Source organism: Balaenoptera borealis, assembly GCF_965194805.1.
Source record: "Balaenoptera borealis genome assembly, chromosome: X".
NCBI lineage: Eukaryota > Metazoa > Chordata > Mammalia > Artiodactyla > Balaenopteridae > Balaenoptera > Balaenoptera borealis.
The window spans coordinates 100,954,824-100,974,940 of record NC_138881.1 but is presented as its reverse complement, the minus strand read 5'-3'; positions in this window follow the sequence as shown (position 1 = coordinate 100,974,940).

Here is a 20,117-nt window from a genome sequence, read left to right as displayed (position 1 = left end):
CCTCTTTTTAAAAATGAACACCACAAATTAAAACATTAGTCTTTGCTCAAACACCACCTTCTCAGTGAAGCTTACCATAGCCATTCTATTTAAAATTTCAACTTGCCCACCAATGCCACCACACGTACACTACCGATTCCACACTCACCCTGCTCTTTTTCCTTTTTTACATATCATTTGTTACCTTTTACATACTATGCAATTTACTTGTTAACGATACTTAACGGCATATTGTCTGTTTACTCCGCTAGTGTAGAGTTTAAGCTCCATTAGGGCAGAGACCTTTGTTTTGTTCATTGATGTATCTCAAACACTTAGGGAAGTTTCTAGCCATAGTAGGTACATTAGATTCCTGTGGCTGCTGTAACAAATTACCACAAATGTAGTGGCTTAAAACAACAGAAATTAATTCTCTCACATTTCTAGAGGCCAGAAGTCAGAAATCAGCTTTACTGGCCTGAAATCAAGGTGTTTGCAGGGCCACACTCCCTCTAGAGCTACATTTCCTCGTCTCATGTCCCCTCCCTCTACTTTATTTTATTTTTCTTTTTTTGTTTTTTTGTCCCTTCCTCCAAGTTAAAAGCTGGTTCCATAACATCTTTTTTTTTTACTGTTTTTTTAAAATGTATTTATTTTTATTATTTATTTTATTTTTGGCTATGTTGGGTCTTCGTTGCTGCACGTGGGCTTTCTCTAGTTGCGGGGAACCGGGGCTACTCTTGGTTGCAGTGTGCGGGCTTCTCATTGCGGTGGCTTCTCTTGTTGTGCAGCATGGGCTCTAGGTGCGTGGGCTTCAGTAGTTGTGGCACGTGGGCTCAGTAGTTGTGGCTCGCGGGCTCTAGAGCACAGGCTCAGTAGTTGTGGCACGTGGGCTTAGTTGCTCCACGGCATGTGGGATCTTCCCAGACCAGGGATCGAACCCGTGTCCCCTGCATTGGCAGGCGGATTCTTAACCACTGCGCCACCAGGGAAGCCCTCAACCATTATTTTGTTTTTCAAATATTGCCTCTCCTCCATTCTTTCTCTTTTCTCCGCTTGGAACTAAGTCAGACATGTAGAGTTTCTTATTTTATCCTCTATCTCTATCTCTCTTTCATATTTTCCATCCCTAAGGCTGCATTCTTGGTAATTTCTTTAGAACTGTTTTCCAATAAACTAATTCTGTCTTCAGTGCCCAACCTTCTCTTTAATTCATCCACCAAACTTTTAAGTTCAACAGTTTATATTTTTTATTTCTAAAAGTCTTATTTGCTTCTTATATAAATCTGCCTAGTCATTTTGATAATCTGCTGTTGCTTGCTCATTTTTGTCGTTCTTTCTTTTAAGTAAATATTTTTCTTACACTAGTAACTTTGTATCCTGTATCAGTTAATTCCAATATCTAAAGCACTTGGGGGATATAAATTTGTTTCTTTTTTTACAGAAGTTCCTTATATATGTTAGATCATCAGTGGCCGATAGAAATATAATGTGAGCCACGTGTAATTTTACATTTTCTAGTAGCCATCTTAAAAAAGCCAAAAATAAACATGAAAATAATTTTAATATATTTTATTTAACCCAATCTATTGAGGTTCTCCAGAGACATAGAACAAGTAGTGAGTGTGTGTGTGTGTGTGTGTGTGTGTGTGTGTGTGTGTGTGTGTGTGTGTGTGTGGAGAGAGAGAGAGAGGTTTATCCTAAGGAACTGGCTCACACAGTAATGAAGATTGAGAAGTCCCATGATCTGCAGTCAGTAGAGCCAATGGTGTAGTTCCAGTCCAAAAAACCAGCAGACTGGAGACACAAGAAGAGCTGTTTCAGTTGGAGTTCAAAGGCAGAAAAAGACTGATGTCTCACCACAGCAGTCAGGCAGGAGGAAATTCCCACTCATGGGAGGGTTAGCCTTTTTGTTCGATTCAAGCCTATGATTGGATGAGGCCCACCCACATTAGGAAGGGCAATCTGCTTTACTCAATCTACCAATTCAAATATTAATCTCATCCAAAAACACCCTCACAGACAACACCTGAAATAGTGTTTGACCAAATATCTGGATACATTGTGTCCTGGTTAACTTGACACATGAAGTTAATCATCACAGCCATCATAGCCAAAGTATTTTTGTTTCAACATGAAATCAATATAAAAATTATTAGAGAGATTTTACATTTTATACAAAGTCTTCAAAACCCAGACTGTATTTTACACCTCCAGCCCATCTGAATTTGGATTAGTCACATTTCATGTACTCAATAACTGCATATGACTAGAGACAATTGTATGATACACTGTAGCTTGACTTTTTACACTTTTTAAAAGATACATTTATTTTTTGGCTGCGTTGGGTCTTTGTTGCTGTGCTCAGGCTTTCTCTAGTTGTGGCGAGCAGGGGCTACCCTTTGTTGCTGTGTGCAGGCTTCTCATTGTGGTGGCTTCTCTTCGTTGCAGAGCACAGGCTCTAGGCATGCAGGCTGCAGAAGTTGTGGCACATGGGCTCAGTAGTTGTGGCTCTTGGGCTCTAGAGCACAGGCTCAGTAGTTGTGGCGCACGGGCTTAGTTGCTCTGTGGCATGTGGGATCTTCCTGGACCAGGGTTCGAACCTGTATCCCCTGCATTGGCAGGCGGATTCTTAACCACTGTGCCACCAGGGAAGTCCCACTTTTTACACTCTTACAGGTGACTTATGATGTACAGAATTTCTTAATTTACTCAAATTTATCAATCTTTTCCTTGATGTTTAGAACTTTTTTGTATCTCGTTGAAAAAGTATTTCCCTACCACAAGGTCTTAAGAATATTTTTTTCTTGGAAGCTTTATTTTCTTATGTTTTTATTGAAGTAAGTTGATTTACAATATTATATTAGTTTTGGTGTACAGCATAGTGATTCAGTATTTTTACAGATTATACTCCATTAAAATTATAAGACAATGGCTATAATTCTCTGTGCTATACAATATATCCTTGTCGCTTATGTAGTTTATACATAATAGTTTGTATCTCTTAATCCCATACTCCAACTTGCTGGTCCTCCATTCCCTCTCCCCACTGGTAACCACTAGTTTGTTCTCTATATCTTAGTCTGTTTCCGTTTTGCTATGTACATTCATTGTATTATTTTTGTAACTCTGCATTTAAGTATTTGTCTTTCTCTGACTTATTGCACTAAGCATACTAATCTCTAGGTCCATCCATGTTGCTGCAAATGTCAGAATTTCTTTTCTTATGGCTGAGTAATATTTCATTGTATATATATACCACATCTTCTTAATCCAATTGTCTGTTGATGGACACTTGGGTTGCTTTCACATTTTGACTATTGTAAATAATGCTGCTGTGAACACTGGGGTGCATGTATCTTTTTGAATTAGTGTTTTCATTTTTTGTGGATATATACCCAGGAGTAGAATTGCTGAATCATATGGTAGTTCTATTTTTAGTCTTTTGAGGAACCTCCATACTGTTTTCGATTGTGGCTGTACCAATTTACATTCCCACCAACAGTGCAGAGGATTCCCTTTTCTTCACATTCTCACCAGCAACTGTTATTTGTAGACTGATTGATGATAGTCATTTTGACAGGTGTGAGGTGATACCTCATTGTTTTGATTTGCATTTCTCTAATGGCGATGTTGAGCATCTTTTCATGTTCCTGTTAGCCATCTGTATGTCTTCTTTGGAAAAATGTCTATTCAGGTCTTCTGCCCATTTTGGGGTTTTTTTTTTTTGATATTGAGTTGTATGAGTTGTTTATGTATATTCTGGATATTAATCACTTGTCGGTCATATCATTTGCAAATACTTTCTCCCAGTCCATAGGTTGTTTTTTCCTTTAGTTGATGGTTTCCTTTGCTCTGCAAAAGATTTTAAGTTTAATTAGGTCCCATTTGTTTATATTTGCTTTTATTTCTTTTGCCTTTGGAGACAGATCCAAAAAAATATTGCTACGATTTATGTCAAAGACTGCTCTGCCTATGTTCTCTACTAGGAGTTTTATGGTTTCAGGTCTTACATTTAGGCTTTAATACATTTTGTGTTTATTTTTGTATATGGTGTGAGTCTCTTGTAGGCAACATATTCAAGTGTATTGTTTTTTTATCAAATCAACCACCCTCTGTCTTTTGATTGGAGCATTTAGTCCATTGCCATTTAAAGTAATTATTGATAGGTGTGTACTTACTGCCAGTTTATCACTTGTTTTCCAGTTGTTTTTGTTAGTTCTTCTCTGTTCATTTCTTCTTCTTTTTGTTTCTTCCCTTGTGGTTTGATGATTTTCCTTAGTAGTTTTCTTGTGTACCTATCTTTTTAGTTTTTGTGTATCTATTGTTGGTTTTTTATTTGTGGTTACCATGGGGTTCATATGTGTTGGCCTATAATTATATCTACTACTTTTATTTTTTTATTTTTTAATTTATTTTATTTTTTTGGCTGCGTTGGGTCTTCGTTGCTGTGTGTGGGCTCTCTCTAGTTGCGGCGAGCAGGCGCTACTCTTCGTTGCGGCGCACGGGCTTCTCATTGTGGTGGCTTCTCTTGTTGCGGAACACGGGCTCTAGGCGCGCGGGCGTCAGTAGTTGTGGCACGTGGGCTCAGTAGTTGTGGCTCGCGGGCTCTAGAGCACATGCTCAGTAGTTGTGGCGCACAGGCTTAGTTGCTCTGCGGCATGTGGGATCTTCCCAGACCAGGGCTCGAACCTGTGTCCCCTTCATTGGCAGGCGGATTCTTAACCACTGCGCCACCAGGGAAGTCCTGTATCTACTAATTTTAAACTGGTAGTCATTTAAGTTCAAAAACATTCTAGAAGGTCTACATTTTTTACTCCCCTCCCCCCATTTTGTGTTTTTGATGTCCTATTTTATATCTTCATGCTTATCCCTTAACTGTTTATTTTAGTTATAGTTGCTTTTACCGTTTTTTGTCTTTTTATGTTCATACTGGCTTAAGTGGTTGATTCTCAGTTCTTACTATATATTTGCCTTTCCTAGTGGGATTTTCCCTTTCCTATACATTCTTCTTATCCACTTAGAGAAGACCCTTTAATGTTTCTTTCAGGGTAGGTTTAGTATTGATGAAGTCTTTTAGTTTTTGCTTGTCTTGTTCTTTATCTCTTTTTCTTTTATAAATGGTAATCTTGCTGGGTACAGTATCCTAGGTTGCAGGTTTTTCCCTTTCAACACTTTGAACATTATCATGCCACTCCCTACTGGCCTGCAAAGTGTCTGCAGAGAAATCAGCTGATAGCCTTATGGGGATTCCCTTGTATATGATTTTGTTTTTCTCTTGCTGCCTATAGAACTCCTGCCATGCAGCATGCAGGATTTTCCCTGACCAGGGATCCAACCCATGCCCCCTGCAGTGGAAGCCCAGAGTCTTAACCACTGGACCACCAGGGAAGTCCCAAGACCTCTTTAGTTATCTTTAACTTTTGCCATTTTAATTATGATATGTCTTGGTGTGGGTCTGTTCGGGTTCATCTTGTTTGCGACCCTCTGTGCTTGCTGTATACATATCTGTTTCCTTCTTCAGGTTTGGGAAATTTTCAGCCATAATTTCATTAAATACATTTTCAATCCCCTTCTCTCTCTTTTCTCCTGGGACCCTTACAATGCAAATGTTGGTACACTTAATGTTATCTCTTAAATTGGCTTCATTTTTCAAATTTTATCATGATCTTAAATGTAATATATAAAACTTTTAGGAAAAAACAGGGAACAATCTATGGGGATTTATGATAAAAAGTTCTTAGATATCAAATCAAAAATATTCATAAATGGAAAAAGTGATAAATTAGACTTAAAGTTAATATTAATTGAGCATTGTTATGATTTTATTTTATCACTTTTGTTGTTTTATTAACTATAACTGTTATTTTAGAGGTTGCTTTAGATTTTATAGTTATATATCTTTAACCTATCATATTCTGCCTTTGGGTGATATTATACCATTTCACTTACGGTATAAGAATCACACAATACTGTTCTTCCATTTCTGCCCTCTGGATCTTTATTCATTTTGTTTTTATATATGTTGGAAACCACACAAAACACCGTTCTTGTTTTTAAGTCAAATATCTTATAAAGAGATTTAAATGATTTTTTAAAATCCTTTGTATAGATCCAGATTTCCATCTGGTATCACTTTTCTTCTGAAGGACATCATTTAACATTTCTTTTAGTGGGGGATCTACTGGTGATGAGTTCTTTCTGCTTTTTTATGTCTGAACGTATTTCACCTTTGGTTTTTGTGTGTGTGTGTGTGATTTGAATTTTATTTTATTTATTTATTTTTATACAGCAGGTTCTTATTAGTTATCTATTTTATACATAGTAGTGTATATATGTCGATCCTAATCTCCCAATTCCTCCCACCACCATCACCCCCCCCCCCCGCTTTCCTCCTTTGGTGTCCATACATTTGTTCTCTACATTTGTGTCTCTATTTCTGCCTTGCAGACCGATTCATCTGTACCATTTTTCTAGATTCCACACATATGCATTACTATATGATATTCGTTTTTCTCTTTCTGACTTACTTCACTTTGTATGACAGTCTCTAGGTCCATCCACATCTCTACAAATGACCCAGTTTCATTCCTTTTCATTGCTGAGTAATATTCCATTGTATATTTGTACCACATCTTCTCTATCCATTTGTCTGTTGATGGGCATTTAGGTTGTTTCCATGACCTGGCTATTGTAAATAGTGCTGCAATGAACATTGGGGTGCATGTGTCTTTTTGAATTACGGTTTTCTCTGGGTATATGCCCAGTACTGGGATTGCTGGGTCATATGGTAATTCTATTTTTAGTTTTTTAAGGAACCTCCATACTGTTCTCCATAGTGGCTGTATCAACTTACATTCCCACCAACAGTGCAAGAGGGTTTCCTTTTCTCCACACCCTCTCCAGCATTTGTTGTTTGTAGATTTTCTGATGATGCCCATTCTAACTGGTGTGAGGTGATACCTCAGTGTAGTTTTGATTTATATTTCTCTAATGATTGGTGATGTTGAGCAGCTTTTCATGTGCTTCTTGGCCATGTGTGTGTCTTCTTTGGAGAAATGTCTATTTAGGTCTTCACCCCATTTTTGGATTGGGTTTTTTTTTTTAATATTGAGCTGCATGAGCTGTTTATATATTTTGGAGATTAATCCTTTGTCCATTGATTCGTTTACAAATATTTTCTCCCATTCTGAGGGTTGTCTTTTTGTCTTGTTTGTAGTTTCCTTTGCTTTGCCAAAGCTTTTAAGTTTCATTAGGTCCCATTTGTTTATTTTTGTTTTTATTTCCAGTACTCTAGGAGGTGTACCAAAAAAGGTCTTGCTGTGATTTATGTCAAAGTGTGTTCTTCCTCTGTTTTCCTCTAAGAGTTTTATAGTGTCCGGTCTTACATTTAGGTCTCGAATCCATTTTGAGTTTATTTTTGTGTATGGTGTTAGTGAGTGTTCTAATTTCATTCTTTTACATGTATCTGTCCAGTTTTCCCAGCACCACTTACTGAAGAGACTGTCTTTTCTCCACTGTATATCCTTGCCTCTTCTGTCATAGATTAATTGACCATAGGTGCGTGGGTTTATCTCTGGGCTTTCTATCCTGTTCCATTGATCTATGTTTCTGTTTTTGTGCCAGTACCATATTGTCTTGATTACTGTAGCTTTGTAGTATAGTCTGAAGTCAGGGAGTCTGATTCCTCCAGCTCCGTTTTTTTCCCTCAAGACTGCTTTGGCTATTCGGGGTCTTTTGTGTCTCCATACAAATTTTAAGATTTTTTGTTCTAGTTCTGTAAAAAATGCCATTGGTAATTTGATAGGGATTGCATTGAATCTGTAGATTGCTTTCGGTAGTATAGTCATTTTTCACAACGTTGATTCTTCCAATCCAAGAACGTGGTATATCTCTCCATCTGTTGGTATCATCTTTCATTTCTTTCAGCAGTGTCTTACACTTTTCTGCATACAGGTCTTTTGTCTCCCTAGGTAGGTTTATTCCTAGGTATTTTATTCTTTTTGTTTCAGTGGTAAATGGGAGTGTTTCCTTAATTTCTGTTTCTGATTTTCTATTGTTAGTGTATAGGAATGCCAGAGATTTCTGTGCATTAATTTTGTATCCTGCAACTTTACCAAATTCATTGATTAGTTCTAGTAGTTTTCTGGTGGCGTCTTTAGGATTTTCTATGTATAGTATCATGTCATCTGCAAACAGTGACAGTTTTATGTCTTCTTTTCCAATTTGTATTCGTTTTGTTTCTTTTTCTTCTCTAATTGCCATGGCTAGGACTTCCAAAACTATGTTGAATAATATGGTGAGAGTGGACATCCTTGTCTTGTTCCTGATCTTAGAGGAAATGCTTTCAGTTTTTCACCACTGAGAGTGATGTTTGCTGTTGGTTTGTTGTATATGGCCTTTATTACGTTGAGGTAGGTTCCCTTTATGCCCACTTTCTGGAGAGTTTTTATCATAAATGGGTGTTTAATATTGTCAAAAGCTTTTTCTGCATCTATTGAGATGATCATATGGTTTTTCTTCTTCAATTTGTTAATATGGTGTATCGCATTGATTGATTTGCGTATACTGAAGAATCTTTGCATCCCTGGGATAAATCCCACTTGGTCATGGTGTCTGATCCTTTTAATGTGTTGTTGGATTCTGTTTGCTAGTATTTTGTTGAGGACTTTTGCATCTATATTCATCAGTGATATTGGTCTGTAATTTTCTTTTTTTGTAGTATCCTTGTCTGGTTTTGGTATCAGGGTGATGGTGGCCTCATAAAATGAGTTTGGGAGTGTTCCTTCCTCTGCAATTTTTTGGATGAGTTTGAGAAGGATGGGTGTTAGCTCTTCTCTAAATGTTTGATAGAATTCACCTATGAAGCCATCTGGTCCTGGACTTTTGTTTGTTGGAAGATTTTTAATCACAGTTTCAATTTCATTACTGGTGACTAGTCTGTTCATATTTTCTATTTCTTCCTGGTTCAGTCTTGGAAGGTTATACCTTTCTAAGAACTTGTCCATTTCTTCCAGGTTGTCCATTTTATTGGCATAGAGTTGCTTGTAGTAGTCTCTTAGAATGCTTTGTATTTCTGCGGTGTCTGTTGTAACTTCTCCTTTTTCATCTCTAACTTTATTAATTTGAGTCCTCTCCCTCTTTTTCTTGGTGAGTCTGGCTAATGCTTTATCAATTTTGTTTATCTTCTCAAAGAACCAGCTTTTAGTTCTATTGATCTTTGCTATTGTCTTGTTTCTATTTCATTTATTTCTGCTCTGATCTTTATGATTTCTTTCCTTCTGCTAACTTTGGGTTTTGTTTGTTCTCCTTTCTCTAGTTCCTTTAGGTATAAGGTTAGGTTGTTTATTTGAGATGTTTGTTATTTCTTGAGGTAGGATTGTATTGCTATAAACTTTCTTCTTAGAACTGCTTTTGCTGCATCCCGTAGGTTTTGGATCATCGTGTTTTCATTGTCATTTGTCTCTCGGTATTTTTTGATTTCCTCTTTGGTTTCTTCAGTGATCTCTTGGTTATTTAGTAACGTATTGTTTAGCCTCCATGTGTTTGTGTTTTTTACGTTTTTTTACCTGTAACTCATTTCTAATCTCATAGTGTTGTGGTCAGAAAAGATGCTTGATATGATTTCAATTTTCTTAAATTTACTGAGGCTTGATTTGTGACCCAAGATGTGATCTATCCTGGAGAATGTTCCATGCGCACTTGAGAAGAAAGTGTAATCTGCTGTTTTTGGATGCAATGTCGTATAAATATCAGTTAAATCTATCTGGTCTATTGCGTCATTTAAAGCTTGTGTTTCCTTATTAATTTTCTGTTTGGGTGATCTGTTCATTGGTGTAAGTGAGGTGTTAAAGTCCCCCACTATTACTGTGTTACTGTCGATTTCCTCTTTTATAGCTGTTAGCAGTTGCCTTATGTATTGAGGTGCTCCTGTGTTGGGTGCATATATATTTATAATTGTTATCTTCTTGGATTGATCCCTTGATCATTATGTAGTATCCTTCCTTGTCTCTTGTACCATTCTTTATTTTAAAGTCTATTTTATCTGATATGAGTATTGCTACTCCAGCTTTCTTTTGATTTCCATTTGCATGGAATATCTTTTTCCATCCCCTCACTTTCAGTCTGTATGTGTCCCTAGGTCTGAAGTGGGTCTCTTGTAGACAGCATATATATGGGTCTTGTTTTTGTATCCATTCAGCGAGCATGTGTCTTTTGGTTGGAGCATTTAGTCCTTTCACGTTTAATGTAATCATCGATATGTATGTTCCTATGACCATTTTCTTAATTGTTTTGGGTTTGTTTTTGTAGGTCCTTTTCTTCTCTTGTGTTTCCCACTTAGAGAAGTTTTGTTGTAGAGCTGGTTTGGTGATGCTGAATTCTGTTAGCTTTTGCTTGTCTGTAAAGCTTTTGATTTCTCCATTGAATCTGAATGAGATCCTTGCCGGGTAGAGTAATCTTGGTTGTAGGTTCTTCCCCTTCATCACTTTAAATATGTCATGCCACTCCCTTCTGGCTTGTAGAGTTTCTGCTGAGAAATCAGCTGTTTAACCTTATGGGAATTCCCTTGTATGTTATTTGTCGTTTTTCCCTTGTTGCTTTCAATCATTTTTCTTTGTCTTTAATTTTTGCCAATTTGATTACTATGTGTTTCGGTGTGTTTCTCCTTGGGTTTATCCTGTATGGGACTCTGCGCTTCCTGGACTTGGGTGGCTATTTCCTTTCCCATGTTAAGGAAGTTTTTGACTGTAATCTCTTGAAATATTTTCTCGGGTCCTTTCTCTCTCTCTTCTCCTTCTGGGACCCCTATAATGCGAATGTTGTTGTGTTTAATGTTGTCCCAGAGGTCTCCTAGGCTGTCTTCATTTCTTTTCATTCTTTTTCCTTTATTCTGTTGTGCAGCAGTGAATTCCACCATTCTGTCTTCCAGGTCACTTATCCGTTCTTCTGCCTCAGTTATTCTGCTATTGATTCCTTCTAGTGTATTTTTCATTTCAGTCATTGTATTGTTCATCTCTGTTTGTTTGTTCTTTAATTCTTCTAGGTCTTTATTAACCATTTCTTGCATTTTCTCGATCTTTGCCTCCATTCTTTTTCCGAGGTCCTGGATCATCTTCACTATCATTATTCTGAATTCTTTTTCTGGAAGGTTGCCTATCTCCACTTTATTTAGTTGTTTTTTGGGGGTTTTATCTTGTTCCTTCATCTGGTACATAGCCCTCTGCCTTTTCATCTTGTCTGTCTTTCTGTGAATGTGGTTTTTGTTCTACAGGCTGCAGGATTGTAGTTCTTCTTGCTTCTGCTGTCTGCCCTCTGGTGGATGAGGCTATCTGTGGGAGCATTGCCTCTTAATGTCTCCAGTTCACTTCTTTTCTTCCAGATTACCAAACTTAGTAGAGCCACAGGTGCTCACTCCTCTCCAGCAGTCTGCCAAACCTCCAAAATGCCTTTTTTTCCTCTGGTTGCTTTTAAGTTTTTCTCTTTACCACATGTTTTGAGCTGTTTCATTATGATGTTCCTTATGGTGTTGTTTCTTCCTGTTTCTTCTAATTGGGGTTCATTGAGCTTTTGGGATCTGTGGGTTTATAGTTTTCATAAAGTTTCGAAAGTTTTTTGCTATTTTTTTTTCAAATATTTTTTTCTGCCCTCTCCCTCCTTTATGGACTCCAATTAGGCCATTTGAAATTGTCACACAGTTCATTAATGGTCTTTACATTTTTTGGTATTGTTTTTCTCTCTGTGTTTCCTTTTGGATAGTTTTGTTTGCTTATTTGATTGTTTTCAAAAGCAGTTTTTATTATTATAAGAATTTTCAATTTATACCTCAACATGGGTCAAAAATAAATGAGCTCTTAAAGACTTGGGTCAAACATCTCTGCTATCATTTGCAAATTGATATATCTTAATATTAATCAAAACTAAATGATTTAGTGATCATATACGTCTGATATTTAACTGTTATTATAAACTACCTTGTTCTGTACAAGTATTCAAGGACAGGGCAAATATTTAATAGAATAGATTATTTATTTCCTCCTTTAAGTCATTAATGCAAGTAGCATTTATCTAGGTCACAAACTAAACAGGTGATGACAAGAAAATAATCTCCGCAACTCAAGTTTAATAAGAGTTCTTACTTAATGGCTATATTTTTTATGTATAGATCCCTTGTCCCTTGTTACTGAGAAGAATGTTTCTGATATATGAACAATTATAAAGTAAGCCAATAAGGGCTTCCCTGGTGGCGCAGTGGTTACGAATCCACCTGCCAATGCAGGGGACACGGGTTCGAGCCCTGATCCGGGAAGATCCCACATGCCGCGGAGCAACTAAGCCCGTGAGCCACAACTACTGAGCCCACGTGCCACAGCTAATGAAGCCCGCCCGTGCTCAGCAACAAGAGAAGCCACCGCAATGAGAAGCCCCCGCACCGCAGTGAAGAGTAGCCCTCGCTCACAGCAGCTAGAGAAAGCCCGCGTGCAGCAACAAAGACCCAACGCAGACAAAAATTTTTTTTAAAAAGCCAAAAAAATTAATTTTCTGGATACAATTTTATACTATTTTAAGTCTTTCAGTTAATAGTTTTCAGTTCTCTAAGTAGTATATTATCAAGAAATCAGAAGTTATAAATTAGGAACCATGAATAAATCATTGTGTAAGATTTCTCAAGCTTTGGAACATGCAATGTTTATTGTTTTAATTTTTTCTGCTTTTCTAAATCTGTCTGTTTTCTAGGATAAATACACCAACAATAAGAGGGAGGGTGCACTACATTAAATAATTTTTTGGTAAAAGAAAAGGCAAACCATATTAAATATGAACCACTTTGATGTGTTTCAAGCAAGATATTAGTAAGCTACATATCTATAAAGTAACATAAATCTTCAATTTCCAGTGTTACAGCAAACATGATACTTAGAAATGTTAGATGAATGATATTATCTTTAACATATTTAGTGTTATGACAATAAACTCTTCAGGTCAGTAAGAATGTAGCCATCTTTCTGTCACCCCTACAATCAGAGAAAGTATATTTGCTTCCCACACAAATCCCTCCATCCTGTTGCCATAGGTCTCTTTAGTTTTCAGACATATGGCAGACACCAGCTCTAAGGGTGCTGAATTGCCCTAAACACACTTCAAACTTTCAGGTTATCTCAGTGGAAGTAACTATCCCAAGGAAGCTTGAGGTGAAGGAGTTACCAACTCATCCACCTCTCCCCTCCCTACCCCAACCCCCTCCCTTCATGATACATAGCATGGCCACATACTTTACAAAGAAATCTTCATAAAAACTCTAACCCTTTTTTTATTTGTATATTTTATACTACAAATAGGATGAGAAATTTTAAAAGTTGTACAGTCAGCCTTGAAATGTTTGTTCACTACGCATGTGTTGATCTTCATATTCAGATTGGTCCTCAGTCAAAATGAAAGACATATTCCCAAATGATATCCTCTTAAAATAACTAATTTTTTAAAATTAGGTATAGTTGGCAAAATTGTAAGATATTTAAAGTGCATTGTGGTGATTTGATATGGGTATATATATGTATACTGTGAAAGAATTTCCACCATCTAATTAATTAACACATCCATCACCTCATTTATTTATTTTTTTTGTGAGAACATTTAAGTTCTACCTTCTTAGCAAATTTTAATTATACAATACAGTGTTAACTGTAGTGACCATGGTTTTGTTTGTTTATTTATTTATTTTTGGCTGCGCTGGGTCTTTGCTGCTGCACATGGGCTTTCTCTAGTTACAGCAAGTGGGGGCTACTCTTCATTGTGGTGCGCAGGCTTCTCTTTGCGGTGGCTTCTCTTGTTGTGGAGCATGGGCTCTAGGCACGCAGGTTTCAGTAGTTGCAGCATGCAGGCTCAGTAGTTGTGGCACGCAGGCCCCAGAGCGTGCGGGCTTCAGTAGTTGCGGCATGTGGGCTCAGTAGTTGTGGTGCACGGACTTTAGTAGTTATGGTGCACAGGCTCAGTAGTTGTGGTGCACGGGCTTAGTTGCTCTGCGGCATGTGGGGTCTTCCCAGACCAGGGATCAAACCTGTGTCCCTTGCACTGGCATGTGGATTCTTAACCACTGGACCACCAGGGAAGTACTATAGGGACCATGTTTTATATTAGATTCTCAGACCATATTCATCTTATAGCTAAAAGTTTGTATCCCTTTTCCAACCTGTCCCTATTTTCCCCACCCCTGTCCCAGCCCCTGGCAACAATTTTTCTGCTCTCTGTTTCTATGAGTTTGACTTTTTTTTTATTCTACATGTTAGTGATACCATACAGTATTTATCTTTCTTTGTTTGGCGTATTTCTCATAGCATAATGCCTTCAGCTCCATCCATGTTGTCACAAATGGAAAGATTTACTTCTTAATCATAACTGTTATGTTTGTTTATATATACACACACACACACACACACACACACCACATCTTCTTTATCCATTCATCTGTTGATGGACACCTAGGTTGTTTCCATACCTTGGCTGTTGTGAGCAATGCTGCAATGAATATGGGAGGGCAGATATCTCCTCGAGATCCTGTTTTCATTTCCATTGGATGTAAACCCAGAAGTGGAATTGCTGAATCATATGGAAGGGCTATTTTTAAGTTTTTGAGGAACCCTTATACTGTTTTTCACAGTGGCTGCACCAATTTGCATTCCCACCAACAGCACATAAGTGTTCCCTCTTCTCTACATCCTCACCAGCATTTGTTATTTGTAGACTTTTTGATGATAGTCATTTTGACAGGTGTGAGGTGATATCTCATTGTTTTGATTTGCGTTTCCTTGATAATTAATGATGTTGAGCATCTTTTAATGTACCTATTGGTCATTTGCATGTCTTCTGTAGAAAAATATCTGTTCAGTTCCTCTGCCCATTTTTTGATTGGATTTTTAAAATTTATTTATTTATTTATTTATTTGCTTTTGGCTGCATTGGGTCTTTGTTGCTGCGTGTGGGCTTTCCCTAGTTGTGGCGAGTGGGGGCTACTCTTCGTTGCGGTGCATGGGCTTCTCATTGCAGTGGCTTCTCTTGTTGCAGAGCACTGGCTCTAGGTGCGCGGGCTTCAGTAGTTGTGGCTTGTGGGTTCCAGAGCGCAGGCTCAGTAGTTGTGGTGCACAGGCTTAGTTGCTCTGCGGCATGTGGGATCTTCCCAGACCAGGGCTTGAACCCGTGTCCCCTGCATTGGCAGGCGGATTCTTAACCACTGCGCCACCAGGGAAGTCCTGATTGGATTTTTTAAAAATATTTATTTATTTGGCTGCATCGGGTCTTAGTTGTGGCACATGGGTTCTTTGTTGTGGCATGCAGGATCTTTCATTGTGGTGCACGGGCTTCTCTCTAGTTGTGGCGTGTGGGCGCAGTAGTTGAGCGGCGCATGGGCTTAGTTGCCCTGCGGCATGTGGGATCCTAGTTCCCCAACCAGAGATCGAACCCGCGTCCCCTGCGTTGGAAGGCAGACTCCAACTGCTGGACCACCAGGGAAGTCCCTTGATTGGATTTTTTGTTTGTTTCTTTTTTGTTTTGTTTCTATTGAGTTGTATGTGTTCTTTATATATTTTATGGTTCTAGGTCTTACGTTAAAGTATTTAATCCATTTTGAGTTGATTTTTGTGCATGGTATAAGATAGGGGTCCAGTTTCATTCTTTTTTTTTTTTTGGTGAGGTAGTTTCAATTGCTATGCCTTCCAAATCATTAATATGTTCTTTGGTAATGTCTAATTTGCTGTTAATTCCATCCAGTATATATTTCATATTACACATTGTAGTTTTTATCTCTATGAGTTCATTTTGTGTCTTTTCTATATCTTCCATGTGTCTACTTAATTTTTTGAACATGTTGAATATAGTTATAACTGGTTTAATATTCTCTGCTAATTCTAACATTTCTGCTTTGTTTTTGATCAATTGATTATTCTCCTTATTATGGGTTGTGTTTCTTTGCCTATTTGCACGTCTAGTTATTTTAATTGGATGCCAGGCACTGTCAATTTTACCATTTGGGTCTTGGATATTTTTGTACTTCTGTGAATCTTCTTGAGCTTCCTAGTGTTGATTATTTTCTGCTACTCCAGCAAGACCTATCTGTCTACTCTACTCAATGCCCTGTGAATCATGAGGTTTTCTATTCTGGCTGGTGGGAACAGGCACTATTCCTGGCCTTATATGAGCACCGGGCATTCTTTCTTCAAATTCTTTCAGATCTTTTCTGTGTGAGTTATTTTCCTCACGTGAATGCACTGCTTAGTTTTCTGCTTAACACTTGAGGGGCACCATCTGCAGACCTTTGGAGGTCTGCCTCTGTGCAGTTCTCTCCTCTCTGGTATTCTTTCATATGTGCTCTAGTTGCCTTGGAGTCTCCAGATGCTTAGCTGTGCCTACTCAATCTAGGAAGTCTGCCAGGCTGCCTTGGTTTCCCCTTTTTGGTAGACAGGCTGGCTTCATGGACCTGTGACAGTAGTGCAGGGCCCCAAGCTCCAAAAGGGCCCATGTTTGGATTTAATGCTCTGTGACCACCATCTTGAAATTCATAATCTTATCTTTGTGTTTTGTAAGTGAAATCCTGTGGGACAACAGAGCATACACTGGGGGCTTGGAGCCAGGGTTCACATGTGGCCTTTCCTCTCTCTGTCTCACTGCCTCTTTGGATAGGTTTTTGCTAACCACTCTCCTATCTCTGGCACCTCAGCTTCCTCCCTCGTCCCCCGCCCAGCAACTAGTGATACCCTGTCTCTCCAGTGGGGGCTTGGGCATGGGCACAGGGAGAGCCAGAATCAGATGACTGTTTCTGTGGAATCTCAGGGTGGGGCATGGTGGCAACCATCCCTGCCCCAAGCTGGCAGTTCCACAGTACATTCAACAGGAGATTCAGCCAGGATGAACCTCTTGCCTACTTTCTTCCAGTTACCTACCCATCCTGGCACAGAAGTTGTAATACTCTTTGGGGCTGTCTATCCACAGTGGTTTGGGGTGTCAGACCATGGGAAGTGGGGATTTCTGGCTCATCTTCCTGGGGGCACTGATTCAGCTGGTGGCATGAGGGAGAAGCCAACAGCTGGTTTGCTGCAAGCATGTGTGTGCATGCCTTGTCAGAGGGCACAGCTTCTGGGTACCTCTGAGGGTCTGCACTTGCCCTGCAAGTATCCCATGTCTGAGGGAATGTAACATTAAATAGCACATAAAAACCACCATGATGGGTTGAGAGAGAGAATGTGGAAGAAAGGAAAACATTTTTCCTTTTTAAAAAAAAAAAAAATATATTTATTTATTTATTTATTTATTTATCTTTGGCTGAGTTGGGTCTTTGTTGCTGTGCACGCGCTTTCTCTAGTTGCGGCGAGTGGGGGCTACGCTTCGTTGCGGTGCGCGGGCTTCTCATTGCAGTGGCTTCTCTTGATGTGGAGCACAGGCTCTAGGCACATGGGCTTCAGTAGTTGTGGCTGGTGGGCTCTAGAGCGCAGGCTCAGTAGTTGTGGCGCATGGGCTTAGTTGCTCCGCAGCATGTGGGATCTTCCTGGACCAGGGCTTGAACCCGTCTCCTCTGCATTGGCAGGCGGATTCTTAACCACTGCACCACCAGGGAAGCCCTTTTCCTGCCTTTTGAATAAGGGCTTTTACTTTTTCATTTTGTACTGGGCTCTGCAACTTATGTAACCAGTCTCGATCAGAGGACTCACCTTATTTTTTAACCATCTTTCAGGGATCACTTTTTCTTCATTGCCTGATGTATCTTAAAAAATTATTGTTTCATGAATTTTGTATGTTTTTTTTTCTCTCTCTTTTTTGCTTGTTTCAGGCAGAGGGTGAATTCAGTCCTTGTTACTCCATCTTGACTGGAGGCAGAAGTCTTCTACATTTCCATACATTTATCTTGAGTATTATGCATTAGTATTGTACATAAGTATTGTGCAACTGCATAAGAAAGAGTTCAATATCAGATTAATGGCAAGCTAAACTAATAGTAATATTTGGAATTCTTAGGGATAAACACATACATCAGAAATGGGTACAATCTCATTAAAATGCAAAACATATAACTCTCAGGGAAATCATTTCAAGAAATTTGACCAGAATCTGTCCTCAGGCTTTAATATCTGCCCCAGTGCCCTGGGACCCTCCCAGCTAGCCCTGGGTTCCAGGATAGCATATAAAGAGTTAATCCACAAATGGGTCATTCTGTTCTATTTCCCTAAAGACACAAGCTGGCAATTAATCATATAAGACAAATTTGTCATCAACTCAATTGTCCAAAGGCCTCATAATCCAGAACACAGTGTTTTGAAAGGACACACGAAATCTATCATGCCCCCACATAGCCTGGCCAGGATTGCATTTGAAGAGTACAGGTCAGCGATGGACAGTTTTCACTGGACAGATTAGGAATGTCACCAAAAGGCCAGTGCAGTGGGAAGTGCCTAGTAGCTGGGGGACAAAATCCAATGGCCAGGGCCTCTGCTGCTGCTGCTTCCCTTCCTCATCCCACCAAAAGAGCACACCAGCCCCTCCCCCACCTCCCCTCAGGCACACGCTCCTTGGCCATTAAGAATGTCCAACCCTTGCAAAGGCTCCAACCATTAGCGTTTAACCAATCTGTGAAGAAGTAAAATTATGGTGAGCTGGAAAGAGCACTGCACTTAGAAATAAAAGATTTGAGTTTAGGGAGTTCCCTAGGGGTGGCCTAGCGGTTAGGATTCCAGGCTTTCACTGCCATGGTCTGGGTTCAACCCCTGGTCAGGGAACTGAGATCCCACAAGCTGCGAGGTGCAGCAAAAAAAAAAAAAACAAGATTTGAGTTTACTTCTCTATCACTACCTAATGGTGGGACCTTGAGCATTTCTGGGCTTCCCTGTCTTCATCTGAAGATGGGGAAAATAATTTTCTTACCTTCATTTGCATGATTGTTGTGAGGATGAAATTAGATAATAGGGAAAACTTGTTGGTGTAGTGTAAAGAGCATGTTGGATTCAACAAAATTATGCTTCCAATTCCAATATAAACACTTTATAGTTGTGTGACTTTAGGGAAGTTACTCAACCTTTCAGAGCCATAGTTTCCGAATCTGTAGAATGGGATAATATCTGTCTCACAGGGACATTGTGAGGATTAAGTGAGTTCAAAAGTGCCTGACCTCTAAAAGGCACTGAAGAAATGATAATAAATTACAAAATCTAGATAATATTTTGTAAAATTCTATACAAATGGAACAAGGAGATATGCAATGGGAGGAACTTGCTTTTTTTTTTTTTTTTAAAGGATGTAGCCCTTCTTCATAAAGATTGATTATCCTGGTTCTTTGCTATAACGTCTTTTTTTCCCATACCATCTTTAAATTCAAGGTTTCACAATAATAGTTTTCAGAGAAGCTCTGATAGTAGTGTCATAAAAGGATGGAAAACTGACTTCCGGAAAGTGGGCAAAGACCTCTAGCTATCCCCAAAATAAGGTGCTCTAGGAACTAGCTTAGGACACTGATTTCCTCAGACAAAATACATAGTTCTTGACTTTTTTGGCCTCCATAGGCTCATCATTGTTCACATGTTGCATGATCTAGTGTTTGCCCATCAGAATGTTTACTATTCTTCAACTATTCATGTATATTTTTGTGCAGCACTTGTAATTTTCATATTCTAATTTCCTTTCTATTGTAACCCTACGTCACTTATTACTAGGACTTTCAACACTCTCACTGCTTTTGTATGTATCAGATATATGTTAATAATGTTCATTAAACTGCTCAAACCTAGGCAAAATCACAGCAAACACATCCAATGAATGCCAATGCCAGAGACCAAAATGACAGTCAATAAGCTGCTGGTGGCAGACAGAGTTAATGACATTTGCCCTCCATACAGCTTTGTGGCTCTAAGAAATGTCTCAAATAGAGGAGTTTCTGTGTGTATAGGGAACTTTACTATATGCCAGGCATTGTGCCAGGAGCTGAAATGCAGTCGGGAGCAAGAGAGACCTAGTGTCTGCTCTCCCCAAATTCTCAATCTAACAGAGGGCACAGATCAGGAAGTGGGCAACTGCCATGCAGTGTGATGAAATGATGGGGAGCTATGGAAGCACAGAGGAAGGTCACCTAAGCCAGACTTGCAGAGCAGAGAAGACTTCTGGAG